Below are 14,527 nucleotides of genomic sequence, written 5' to 3'. Positions count from 1 at the left end.
TCCTTTAAAATTAACGTTGAAAACATTTCAGATTGACACTCACTGCATTCCATGCTATGATTAGCATCTTTAACTAATTTAGCAAAAGTGACCGTCTTACTTTCTGGCAATGTTAAATAAATAAACCTTTCAGAATCAACATTAGAGCCACATGTATTGTAACAGTTTTCACAACTATGTTCCCATTTATAAGAGACACCAAACATATTTTCAATGGGAACCCCTTCTTCTTCCAGTACCTGAAGAAAAAACATCAAGAATTCCTGTGCGTCTTGCTGTACATTTTGAGAAAACTTTGTTCGTCCTGAACATACATCTAAAAGTTTTCTAATTTCAGTAGCACTTTCTATTTGAGTTTTATCATTACTCAGCTTTTGAAAAAGGAGACTCAACTCAGAACAGAATCTTTTTCTCTGATTTACTATTATCTGCTCTTTCACACTTTCCAGATAAAATGCAACATTCAGCACTACATTAGCGTAGCAGTTGACACCAGAGCTATTTTCAAAATGACAACCTACAACCTCTTCAACATTTTCATTTTTCTTTTTGCTTGCAATTACATCACTCCTCTTTTTTTTCCTCCGCTCTACATCTTCATTACAGATATTCTCATTTCTCCTTTTACGAGAAACTACACGTTTCTCAAACACAGGATACTGACCTAAATGAGGAGCATAGGTTCTTCTTAATCTATTATACTCCTTTACACAATTTGTATCAGCACTAACTTTTGAGTCATCAAAGTCTATCATGAATAAACCAGATAATGTTTTCACTCGTGACAAAGCTACATAAGCCATACCTTCTTTGAACACAGTTGAACCAATGTTCACAAAAGCACAATCTACAGTCAATCCTTGAGACTTGTGAATAGTTACAGCATATGCTAGAGAAAACGGAAACTGCTTCCTACGTACATATAAGTCTTTCACAAGCATGAAACGAACTGAACAACGACAAATGTCTTTAACTTCTTCTATCTGATCAAATTTTATTTTTAAACATTCAATTCCATCTTTTTTCTGATAATTAATAAAACCCACAACTCTTCCCATAGCTCCATCAACTAAACCTTTTTCAACATCCAAATTTCTCCTTAAAAATACTCTACAGTTCATGCAAACATATAGATTTTTTTCTAATCCAGCTGTTTTGGAAATGTTCTTCTCTAGTGAATCCAATTTATTTTTCAGTGTGCCTGTTAATGTGATAGTAATTCTTCCATCCTCAATTTTGTCCACTGCTTCCAATTTCCTGATATCTTCCTTTTCCAATTTTAAAAGCTCCTCATTGAATATTGAGCATTCACGTAGAGTTGGCATTAAGCAGATGACACTTTTCTTTTCTGCAATGTTCTTGTATATCTTCTCTGCAACTATTTCTTCCTTTGGAAATAAATTATGTAGCAGCCGACTCTGTAATGCTTTCGTGCCAGCTTCAGTGAGTAGTCCAATTCTGATATCTTTCAGAATACTTCCATATTCTTCATCGTTTGCTTGCCTCATATTAGTAGTAAGTTCCTTGTACTCAAAGAAGGACCAAATATTTGCATTACCGATGCTTCCCAATGACTTCTTTGTGTCTTCATGTGTCACAGTATTAAACACTGGTTGTCCTTTAACTGGAGTAAGTTGTAGAAGATCCCCAAAAACTATGACATGTTTTCCACCAAATAACACGTCATAGTCTGTCCTTAGAATTTGCTGCATTCTTAAATGCACAAAGGCAAGCATTAAGTTTGATACCATGCTCACCTCATCAATAATGAGAACTTGCATCTTCTTCAATACTCTTGAAACTTCCAAGCATGCTTCTCCAGTTAGCTTGTTGTATTGTATTTTGTTCTCATGCTCCACTGGTAACATTAGCAAACGATGTAAGGTGATTCCTTTTATGTTATATGCTGCTAACCCAGTTGGAGCAGTAACCACACAAGACAAAGTAGAATCCGTTTTTTGCTGTAGGTAGCTTCTGATGACTTTTATTAAGAAACTTTTTCCAGTTCCAGCTTGTCCGCTTACATACATCCTGATTGGATGAAATGATGTGCATGAGCACTCTTTTTTTTCATGTAGTAATCCGTGATCAATTTTGCTTCTGATCTCTTCATAAATTTGTTGCTGCTCTTCATTCAGTTGTCTTTCCAAATTTTGTAAGTCTATAAATTCTTCTTGAGCTTGATTCATAGCCGTTTCCACTTCATTCATGGGTATTGATGCTTCATTTTCAACGATTGGTTGTCCTAGGGGATCTTGACTGAGTGTTCCTGAACTTTGGCTGTCTTGAGAACTGTCTCTAGCTACTTCAGCTGCAATTGTAGTTTCCTGTTCAATTTCTTCATTTAACATTTGCAGATAAGTTGTGAATGTACTGCATTTTATGCTGTCTTTGCAAGCATTAAATGAATCTTCATAGCTTTGAAATTCTCCCAGTAGTTCATCCTCTGTACGCCATGGTTTAAACAGCTGTAAAAGGCCAAGTAGTAAAATTCCTTTTTGTCAGTAGTGTCGCAACTCAGCTTCCTGTGATTTATCAAACTTCCTTTTGTTTGCTTCACCAAACATCCTTCCTCACCAATGACTTTATATTTTCCATTGTTGATGTCTTCTGTGGCTTTCCGTAAATAAATGTAGTTCTGCAGCACTTCATAGAGACACATGTTCTCTAGATGAAGACTTCTCTTCGGGTAATATGTGTCCAACATGTTTGATTTCAAAATATCTGTACTTTCTGGGTCATTCTCGGCCAAATATTCAATTTCTCCAACAGATTTCAGTACCCGATTTCTAATTGCTGCAAGGCCTCAACTTGCCCAAATTATTCTTCTTGATTTCGAGTAGAGACTTGCAGAAGATAACCTATCTGAACATTCGTAGGATCCAATTTCTTGATGCGATAACATCTTTAAACTGAAACTGTACAGCTTCTTACTGACAGTCTTCTCGTGAGAAATCTCTTCCCACATTTCTTTCAATTCAGTTTTTTCAGATTTAGTAATGTAAGACGTTACATATCGAGCAACAGCAATGGAATTGTCAGCTACATACTGTATATCCATGTTAGCATTCCACATGGATAAAATGACTGGGTTGTAGTCATTTATATTTTTTGATTCTTCTTTTCTTTTAAGGTTGTAGGTATTCTTAGGTGATTTTCTTGTGATAGTATGTATCACAGATGACATAAAATTGTTTACTCTTCCATTTGAAAGAACAGGTCTAGGAAATCCAAATCGACATTTAGTGTAGTATTTATCTTTGCTCTTGTATTTCCGTCGACTGTATTTTCCACACCGATGACTTTGGAAACGTAAAACTTGCTCCTTTAACTTTTTCTCTTCTGTGCTTTTTGGTATAGCACATGTTGCATATTCTTCAATGTAAGATAACACTGCTTCATCAGTATCTGTTCCAAACTTTGGGCATCCTTGATCCACAACAGCATATGAATATGAGGAGCACCTCTTGCCTGGTACTCTTTTCTCCAAAAGAAATCCACTACTTCTCCAAGGGGTGGATTTTTTTTATTGCAGATGAAGGACATCATAGCCTCAAATCTATGATTGAAATATCTGCAAACATTAACCGGATCCAATGAGCACAGTTCTCCTGCTGTCTTGTATTCAATGTTTTTAATGTTTGAATTTGCCTCTCGTAGAAAATCCAGTAAATCATCCCAAGCGTACTCAGCACAGCTTAGGGTAAGGAACCATGTTGGTGTTCCTAAATTCCGTAACATGCATTTTAATTCACCATGGCGTCGGTACCAATATTCATTTGTCCCACGCTGACAAGCCATCAGATTGATCAGTTGTGTTTCCAAATGATCATCTCGGTGCTGCACTTTCTCCATAAAATCCTTAGCAGACACATTTTGTAAATGTACTCCACTGTAAGTCGCTTTCAAATAAAAGATGGAACAAATAAGGAATACTTTGTCGAAATCTGGGATCTTCTGCATATAGTCTTGAAGTCCGATACTCAGAAGCTGGAATCTGTTCTGGACGTTCATCGTATCGTCCTCCTTTTCCTTTAGGAAACAGCTGGGGAAAACATCGAGCTTCCAAGCTCTCCTCCCATACACTCACGGGAGTTCCTTTTGCTTTCTTCATCTGAAACAGATCAATATTGTCTCCCAGAGGTTCTTTTGAATGTAGAGGATGTATGCTAAAATGTTCATAAATTTCTTCTTCCTTTGACTTGTCCACTTTTTCAATTTGTCCAGTTGGTGTTTCTGTGTCTTCTTGTAAATCTTCTTCTTCTTCTTCTATATAAATTGATTCATACCATTTGTTATTCCTTTTCAAATACAAATTTGCTCTTTGTACTTTCCGTACATCTACCAGCTCCTGCCAAATCTTCTTATTCTTTGTAGGTACACCATTAACCAGAATAACTAATGGTTCACTTTCCAAAGTATCTGCATCAATAGTTTCCATATTTTTTTTCAAATCCAAGGGCAAATACACCACTCTACCTTTTAAACCTCTCAGTAAATCTGAAGGAGGTAATTTACCAGTTTTGGGCTCCATACGTACTATGGTCTGGAAGGGATGAACACATTGAATGAGTATAGACTCATATGTATTTAATTCAGAAAGTTCGGCAGGAATAGCATCCAATTCTAAATTATTATGTACAGCTCTGGTCGGCATTCTATTTTCTTCTAATTTGTTGTAACAGTATTTACAAATACGCTGAACTTCACCCAATTCAAAACAATTTTCAAGAAATATATATGTGGCAAAATCCTTCCACTTATAATTATCTTCATTTTCACTTTTTCTGTAGAGATCAACATACCTGGTTTGTTTTCTATAGTGAGTTCTGCGGCAACAAATAAAAGTAATATTTGGTCTTTCATTAGAGATTATTGCAAATTTTGTTATGTGATCATTAAATGTCTTACTTACAGAGGGTTCTACATTCTCTTCCACTTCTTCCTCATTTACTGTGTCCTTTTCTGCACTGTCTTGTTCAGGACCAAAGTAACAAAACTGAATTTCATCAACAACCTTCTCTACATCTGATACCGATCCACGGAACAGAGCCCTATTTAATTCATCTAACTTTATTGCTGGACTTTTAGCAAAATACAACCGTCTCACAAACTTTCTCATTTCAGTATGATGAACAGCCAGCATCCTAAAATGATGGAAAACACTATTACACACTTTTCTAGATAGACAAGCCAGAGAATGATCCTGCAAACCAGTATTCTCTCTCACTCTGCATGGATCTAGACTTTGAAGCACCTTAATCTTCTGTTTTACACTTTTTTTACTATATTCTCTTAGAAACTCACGAAATTTATCAATAGATTCCTGACGCACAGTGCAAATACTACTACAATTCCAAGTGTACACTGGGGCTTTAGGACGTCTCCCCATAGCCTCATCCGCCATCACTTGTACCTCATCTCTTGGAACCATTTTCTCCTTCTCCATTATACAACCATTTTTCACTTCGTAAGCACGACCTCTGGTGTCAACTGCATGCAGCAAACTATTACTTTGAAAATAACTCTCTTCATTAAAAAAAGGTTCACTACTTGAACTATGCATCCATTCTCCTAAAAACACTTTACAAAAGTTTGTTCTTTTCACTACTCTTTTTCTTTTGCTTTGTGATTTCAGTACATTGACCATTTTATCTAATGTACGCATCCTATTCAAAATTAAAATGAATAGTTTCCTTTTTAATTCTAATGCCTTTGCTGCAATGGCTTCAATTTCTTTTTTTCTCTTGTAATATTTTGCCTTTTTCTTATATTTCTTTACATCCTTTATCAAATTGGACATAACTCTTCTCTGAAACATTTTTCTACGTATCTCTTTAAACACTGTTTTTCTGTTTAAGTTAATCTTTGTTATTGCAGAAGGTATATTTGCATTAACTAAATTCTCAATTTTTTCCTGTTCTTTTCTATTGAAAAGATTCTTTCCAGTACAGACATTTTGTACATTTTTCCTTTTTTTGAAGATGTTCTTTAAAAAAATTTTTGTCTGCTTACCAGAAGACTTTCTCTTTTTCCCAACATGAGCATCTCCAGCTAACTTAGGTCCTCCAGTTGTCTTCAAATATAGATTTTTTTTGTGGTTTTTCCTTTGTCTGGATTTTGTAGGCATCTTAAATTTTGTTCACTGCTCTTCAGCAATACCTGAAAAAAACTTTAAAAAAATTCCTTTATTTTATTTAAATATATTACTACATTTTTTATGATCTTTTCAAATCTTAAAATACTATGTACCCCTTTCCTACAAGTGAAAATCACAATAACACCATCACAAATTAAATATCTAAAAACAATTCCTGTGTGCACACAGAGTCATGGTTTGAAATTAGGCAGAAAACGAAATTTCTTTGCCATTTTGAAAGCACACTTACTACTCTTTTTTTTGGCAAGTAATAAGTACTTTTACAGTCTGACACATTTTGAATCCACTTTTCAGATTCTGATAAAAGCACATGTCCAAACTGCTTTTTGAGACCAGCACCATGTGTAACCTGGGTGACTGACTACACTCTAGCAAGGGCGACCAGCCTTAGTGATGCTGAATGTATTTGCATTACTGACTGCAACCTCAAACCCAACTCGGTTGTGAATACTGTGCATGATTCCACAGGATACACAGCTGGGTGTGTGCTAAGAGTCTGCTTCTGCATAAACAAATAGCTCCCCCTTTCCATCTAATGCAAATGTAAAATCACCAGAGCAATACCAAACAGATTTCTGAGACCAGCAACATGTGTAACCTGGGTGACTGACTACACTCCAGCAAGGGCAACCAGCCTTACTGATGCTCAATGTATTTGCATTACTGACTGCAACCTCAAACCCTAAAAGTATTCCTCATTTATACCACTACACCTTAATTTATGGTGAAAACATAGTCCATATTATTTTACATGTTTTTATTTGCATTATTAAGTGCAACCTCAAACCCCACTCAGTTGTGAATACTGTGCATAATTCCACAGGATAAGCAGCTGGGTGTGTGCTAAAAATCTGCTTCTGCATAAAAAAATAGCTCCCCCTTTCCTACTAATGCAACTGTAAAATTACCAGAGCATAACGCAATAAATCTCTGCCTGTAATTCCTCTTTGAACACAGAGTCATGTTTTCATATTAGTCTGAAAACGTAATTTCTTTGCCAATTTGAAACCACACTTACTACTCTTTTTTTTGGCAAGTGATAAATACTTTTACAGTCTGACACATTTTAAATCCACTTTTCTGATTCTTAAAAAAGCACATGTCCAAACTGCTTTTTCAGACCAGCAACATGTGTAACCTGGGTGACTGACTACACTCCAGCAAGGGCAACCAGCCTTAGTGTTGCTGAATGTATTTGCATTACTGACTGCAATCTCAAACCCCACTCGGTTGTGAATACTGTGCATGATTCCACAGAATAAGCAGCTGGCTGTGTGCTAAGAGTCTGCTTCTGCACAAAAAAATAGCTCCCCCTTTACATCTAATGCAACTGTAAAATTACCAGAGTAATACGCAATAAATCTCTGCCTGTAATTCCTCTTTGCACACAGAGTCATGTTTTCATATTAGTCTGAAAACAAAATTTCTTTGCCAATTTGAAAGCACACTTACTACTCTTTTTTTTGGCAAATGACAAGTACTTTTACAGTCTGACACATTATGAATCCACTTTTTAGATTTTTTAAAAAGCACATGTCCAAACAACATTTTCAGACCAGCAACATGTGTAACCTGGGTGACTGAGTACACTCCAGCAAGGGCAACCAGCCTTAGTGAAGTTGAATGTATTTGCATTACTGACTGCAACCTCAAACCCCACTCGGTTGTGAATACTGTGCATGATTCCATAGGATAAGCAGCTGGTTGTGTGCTAAGAGTCTGCTTCTGCATAAAAAAATTACACCCCCTTTCCATCTAATGCAAATGTAAAATCACCAGAGCAATACCAATCAGCTTTCTGAGACCAGCAACATGTGTAACCTGGGTGACTGACTACACTCCAGCAAGGGCAACCAGCATTAGTGATGCTGAATGTATTTGCATTACTAAGTGCAACCTCAAACCCCACTCTGTTGTGAATACTGTGCATGATTCCACAGGATAAACAGCTGGGTGTGTGCTAAAAGTCTGCTTCTGCATAAAAAAATAGCTCCCCCTTAACATCTAATGCAACTGTAAAATTACCAGAGCATAACGCAATAAATCTAAGCCTGTAATTCCTCTTTGCACACAGAGTCATGTTTTCATATTAGTCTGAAAACGTAATTTCTTTGCCAATTTGAAACCACACTTACTACTCTTTTTTTTGGCAAGTGAAAAATACTTTTACAGTCTGACACATTTTAAAACCACTTTTCAGATTCTTAAAAAAGCACATGTCCAAACTGCTTTTTCAGACCAGCAACATGTGTAACCTGGATGACTGACTACACTCCAGCAAGGGCAACCAGCCTTAGTGATGCTGAATGTATTTGCATTACTAAGTGCAACCTCAAACCCCACTCGGTTGTGAATACTGTGCATGATTCCACAGGATAAGCAGCTGGGTGTGTGCTAAGAGTCTGCTTCTGCATAAAAAAAATGCTCCCCCTTTACATCTAATGCAAATGTAAAATCACCAGAGCAATACGCAATAAATCTCTGCCTGTAATTCCTATTTGCACACAGAGTCATGTTTTCATATTAGTCTGAAAACGTAATTTCTTTGCCAATTTGAAACCACACTTACTACTCTTTTTTTTGGCAAGTGATAAATACTTTTACAGTCTGACACATTTTAAAACCACTTTTCAGATTCTTAAAAAAGCACATGTCCAAACTGCTTTTTCAGACCAGCAACATGTGTAACCTGGGTGACTGACTACACTCCAGCAAGGGCAACCAGCCTTAGTGATGCTGAATGTATTTGCATTACTGACTGCAACCTCAAACCCCACTCGGTTGTGAATACTGTGCATGATTCCACAGGATAAGCAGCTGGCTGTGTGCTAAGAGTCTGCTTCTGCACAAAAAAAATAGCTCCCCCTTTACATCTAATGCAAATGTAAAATCACCAGAGCAATACGCAATAAATCTCTGCCTGTAATTCCTATTTGCACACAGAGTCATGTTTTCATATTAGTCACAAAACGAAATTTCTTTGCCAATTTGAAACCACACTTACTACTCTTTTTTTTGGCAAGTGATAAATACTTTTACAGTCTGACACATTTTAAATCCACTTTTCAGATTCTTAAAAAAGCACATGTCCAAACAACATTTTCAGACCAGCAACATGTGTAACCTGGTTGACTGAGTACACTCCAGCAAGGGCAACCAGCCTTAGTGATGCTGAATGTATTTGCATTACTGACTGCAACCTCAAACCCCACTCGGTTGTGAATACTGTGCATGATTCCACAGGATAAGCAGCTGGCTGTGTGCTAAGAGTCTGCTTCTGCACAAAAAAAATAGCTCCCCCTTTACATCTAATGCAAATGTAAAATCACCAGAGCAATACGCAATAAATCGCTGCCTGTAATTCCTATTTGCACACAGAGTCATGTTTTCATATTAGTCACAAAACGAAATTTCTTTGCCAATTTGAAAGCACACTTACTACTCTTTTTTTTGGCAAGTGATAAGTACTTTTACAGTCTGACACATTATGAATCCCCTTTTCAGATTATTAAAAAAGCACATGTCCAAACAACATTTTCAGACCAGCAAAATGTGTAACCTGGGTGACTGACTACACTCCAGCAAGGGCAACCAGCCTTAGTGATGCTGAATGTATTTGCATTACTGACTGAAACCTCAAACCCCACTCGGTTGTGAACACTATGCATGATTCCACATGATATGCAGCTGGCTGTGTGCTAAGAGTCTGCTTATGCAGAAAAAAATACCTCCCCCTTTCCATCTAATGCAAATGTAAAATCACCAGAGCAATACCAAACAGCTTTCTGAGACCAACAACATGTGTAGCCTGGGTGACTGACTACACTCCAGCAAGGGCAACCAGCCTTACTGATGCTGAATGTATTTGCATTACTGAGTGCAACCTCAAACCCTTAAAGTATTCCTTATTTCTACCAGTACACCTTAATTTATCGTGAAAACATAGTTCATATTATTTTACATGTTCCTCACATTTAAATTTCTCCCAAAACAGAAAATGATAAACACAACTTCAACAAAAGGAATTCCAATTCTATTATTCATTTCTTAATTTACCATATACATCCCCTCTCAAACTCTAAACTCACCTTTAAAATTAGTTAGTTGTGAAAGCAATGTGGCACTCAAACAGCAGATTATCAGAGCCAGGATCTCTGTTCTGTACACCTCTCTTCTCTCAGCAGAACCAGATAATGGCAAAGTTTCCCTCTCTTTTTCCACACATATACATGTAAGTTTCAAATCTCAGTGCTTCCCCCTTTTTTTCAAATGTAATCACACATTTCTATTGGTTGAAAACCAACCCTTTTCCAAAAGTACCCTTCCCCCAACTTGACTTCTGCCTAGTACCCTTCCCCCAACTTGACTTCTGCCTGCTACCATAGCAACAGCTCTTGAAACACTGCTGTGCAGAGTTAGGTCAGAAGTTCACCAAACAATGTTTCATTTCCAAAGTGCAAGAGTGGTTGACTTTTCAAACCTAACAGCAAATCCATAGTACTGTTCTTTGGTAAGACATTTTTCTGTACCAATACAAAACATGCTTCTATAAATTTACACATACAGCCTAGTTTTTATTGTAGAATGGTATGAAACAGTCAATCATTTAAAAAAAAAAAAAATATGTATGCCTCCATTTCCAAACTGTCTTTCATTTCTTTTTACCATTCTACTGAATTACACCTCCTGAGTGCATCCAGTTCTCCTTTGAAGATGTTCACAGTGTGGATTGTAGGGCACAGCTATGTCTTCTGGAGTGAAAAGTATGCAGAGAAAACAGGTATGGTGAGAGACCTTGCTTTGCCAAATGTAGACATTAAATGGATTGGTCAGAGAGGGTTAAAGTGGCACCAATTGATGCCATTGGTGAAAACCTTCATGCAAATCCAACACCCTGACCTCATAATAGTGCACTGTGGTGGCAATGACCTAGGCACTTTGACTGGGGTAGGTCTGGAAATGCTTATGAAGGAGACCTTTGCACAACTGTTTTCACTTTTCCCTAAAACTGCCTTTGTGTATACTAACATATGCCAAAGGCAAAAGTGGAACTGGTCCAATCATTTTTGTCCGCAGATTGACAAAGCAAGAAAGCACGTCAACAAATCTGTTTCTGCTTTCCTCCGTGACTATGGTATGGGTTCCATTTACCACAACAACTTGCGTTACGACATGCAAGACATTTATAGAGGAGATGGTGTACACTTCACTGATGAAGGGAACAGAGTCTTCCTCTTGAACCTTAGACTCTGCGTCGGTACTTACTTGTAGGTACCACTAAAAAATCACTTCATAAACACAACGGCTCTTTTTAGAGCCCCCTAATATCTAAACACTTAAATCTGAATTTTTTTTTTTTTTTTTTTTTTTTTTTCTACCGTACGCGTACGGTAAGCTTACCGTACACGTACCCCGCGATTTTTTTTAAAATTAATAAATGTTTTTTTTGTACTTTTCTGTCCTTCTTTGACCCCCTTTCAAATGTTAGGGGGTCTGTAACTCTCTTCCTTGCCCCCTTTTCAAGTTATCACCTTTTTTTTTCTGAGTCAAACACACAAAATGGCGGCCGCCGCTTCCTGGTTTTGACCGATTCGAATGTTTACTAAGATCTAACAGCCAATCAGAATCGCGCTCGCGCACGTCACCGTACGCGTACGGTAAGCGCACCGTAAGCTGGCTCAGATATATATATTGATTTAAATGCTATTTTCTCAGGAACTACTGAACAGATTTACACCAAACCTACAAAAAGCACTTCCTTGACCTGAGGACTACCTCTCTGCCAAATTTCATTTAACTCTGTTCAGCCGTTCGGGCTGTAGCTGTGTCTAAAGGTCCTATGGAAAAATGCATGGGAAAAACGCGTTTTGGGACCCCCCTTTTATCTCAGCCCCCGCTTGATGAATCCCCCCGAGACTTTCAGGGTAGGAGCGGAACGCAGCGCCCCACCTATTTTGAAAATTTGGCGAGGATTCGTCGACCGGAGCCAAAGTTATTCAAAATAGAATGTTGCGGATTTCCTATGGTAAGAGGGTCCTAACTATAAATACCTACTGGCGACCGCCAGTAGGTAATATATATATATATATATATATATATATATATATATATATATATATATATATATACATATACAATCCAAGTCGGGTCTTTACTGGGACCTATCCCGTTGTCAGTTGGCGCGTGTGATGCCGGTAACCCAAAACCGGACAGTTGCCAGAAGTCCATAATCACGTGCTCTCAGGGGTCCAGATCTTACCAGGAGTTTATTCAAACCGTTACGCGTTTCAACACTCAAGGTGTCTTGCTCACACGATAAGGTCGCTTCAAACAGACGTGCATAAGTATACAAAACTATTAGACATAGACGTTTCTGTCTATCTGGAACTCACACTGTGGAAAAAGCAGCGGCAATTTTGTAATGGGAGTGTTAATCAGTAAAAACATTACATTCCATTCTTTTGCACAAATAATAAAATTCTGATAATTGCATTTGTTAAGTAAACAGTACTCATACCCCAAATTAATGCAAAATTTCATCAATATGGGCATAATCCATGATAATACGATTTGCTAAATTTGCTTGTGCCTGAATTAAGCACTAAAATAACGCAAACTCGATGTAAAGCAAAACTCATGTTGTGCTACCATACTTGTAATATAAAACTACATACCAAGTCGATTATTTAAAGTGATTAATCACATAGATATTATCATCGCAACAGAGTGCAGGCATGTTTGTACCTGAAAGCTCATGTTATCCGTAAAATCTAATTTCAAGCGGGCTAGTGCCTTTACAAATAACAGAATAAACCATGAGAATGTAAAACAGCATGCCATGCTTCATCATGGATGAATATGAGTGAATGTTAGTTACATTTCTAATGAGCCAAGTGGCACATTGGTCTGCTGATGTCTAACTTTCCATAGTTTTGTTAAAGCAAAGTGAAAATATAAACCAAAATGCTAAAAGGTCTCCAGTGATACAAGTGCAATAATAAAGAATAAAGAAAAACCATCTCTTAGCTTGCGATGAGTGCAGAGCCTATTCTTTGGCAAAGAAAAGGGTAGGGAGCCCGTGATGTGACCGTGATGGTTCCCTTCCTTTCCTCCTGAAAAACATAACATAACAAAACACAAGATAAGAGAAAAGTTAAAATCATCATACTACATCTCAGATAAATACATGTTAGTTTTACTCCAATTCATATCGTACAATAAATATATCATGGAATACTGAAGAGAGTTTCTGAATTCCTCTAGACCAAATCACTCTTCGTATAAGTGAGTTGCTAGTTCTTCATCAAGGTTATGGCCTCCAGGGAACCTAGTCTCTAGCTCTAATATCCATTTGGATTCCTTCTTTCTCAGTGCTAATTCCCTGTTGCCTCCCCTGTTCCCCAACCTGATTTGTTCAATGGCAAAAAAGCGTAAAAGAGAATTTTTAGATTGATGTTTTTCTTGAAAATGTCGAGCAACTGGATAGTGGGGATCCATGTTGTTGATGGCTCTAAGATGTTCCTGAATACGTTGTTTAACCATACAGGTCGTACTTCCCACATATCTTAGCTGACAAGGGCACTCCAAAACATAGATTACAAAACTGGTGCTGCAGGTAAGGAATTGTGTAATGGCCCTATTTTTGCCGGATCCTGGTATTTTGAACTCTTTCACCATACGGCTTGACTTGCAAGCCTTACAGTGTCCACAGGGATAAAACCCTTTAAGGTTGTGTATATTTGCTTGTTGTATTTCAGTGATATCTCCCTTCACCAACATATCCTTGAGATTTCTGCCTCTTCTATATGTGACTAAAGGTCTATCACTGAGATTGGGACCTATGACCACATCCGTCTTAAGAATATTCCAATTGTCTGCCAGAATTTTCTGGATTTGTTTATATTGATGATTAAATGTGGTAATCACCCTTATCGGTTGTGCAGTGGTGCTTTCGTCCTCAGTGTATGCCAATGCCTTAGATCTATCTACACCTTTGATTTTATTCATGGCTTTCTTGAGAACCCACTCTGGATAGTCACGTTCTCTAAATCTTTTGAGCATAATATTCTGTTCCTTGATGTAAGCTTCTTCTGTACTACAATTCCTACGTGCCCGTAGTAACTCTCCATATGGTATGCTCCATTTTAATGCATCAGGATGTGCACTATCGGCATGAAGGAGACTATTCCCTGCAGTTTCTTTGCGATGTAAGCTAGTAGATAGTGTATTACCCTCTACTGTAACCTGTGTATCAAGATATTCCACACTTCTTTTACTGATCGTATGTGTAAATATAATGTTATATGGGTTGTCGTTAAGTCTCTGCACAAAGTCAATGATTTCAGTTTCACTTCCTCTCCATATAAC

Source organism: Triturus cristatus, chromosome 5_1 (genome assembly GCF_964204655.1).
Source record: "Triturus cristatus chromosome 5_1, aTriCri1.1, whole genome shotgun sequence".
NCBI lineage: Eukaryota > Metazoa > Chordata > Amphibia > Caudata > Salamandridae > Triturus > Triturus cristatus.
This window is presented reverse-complemented; position numbering follows the sequence as displayed.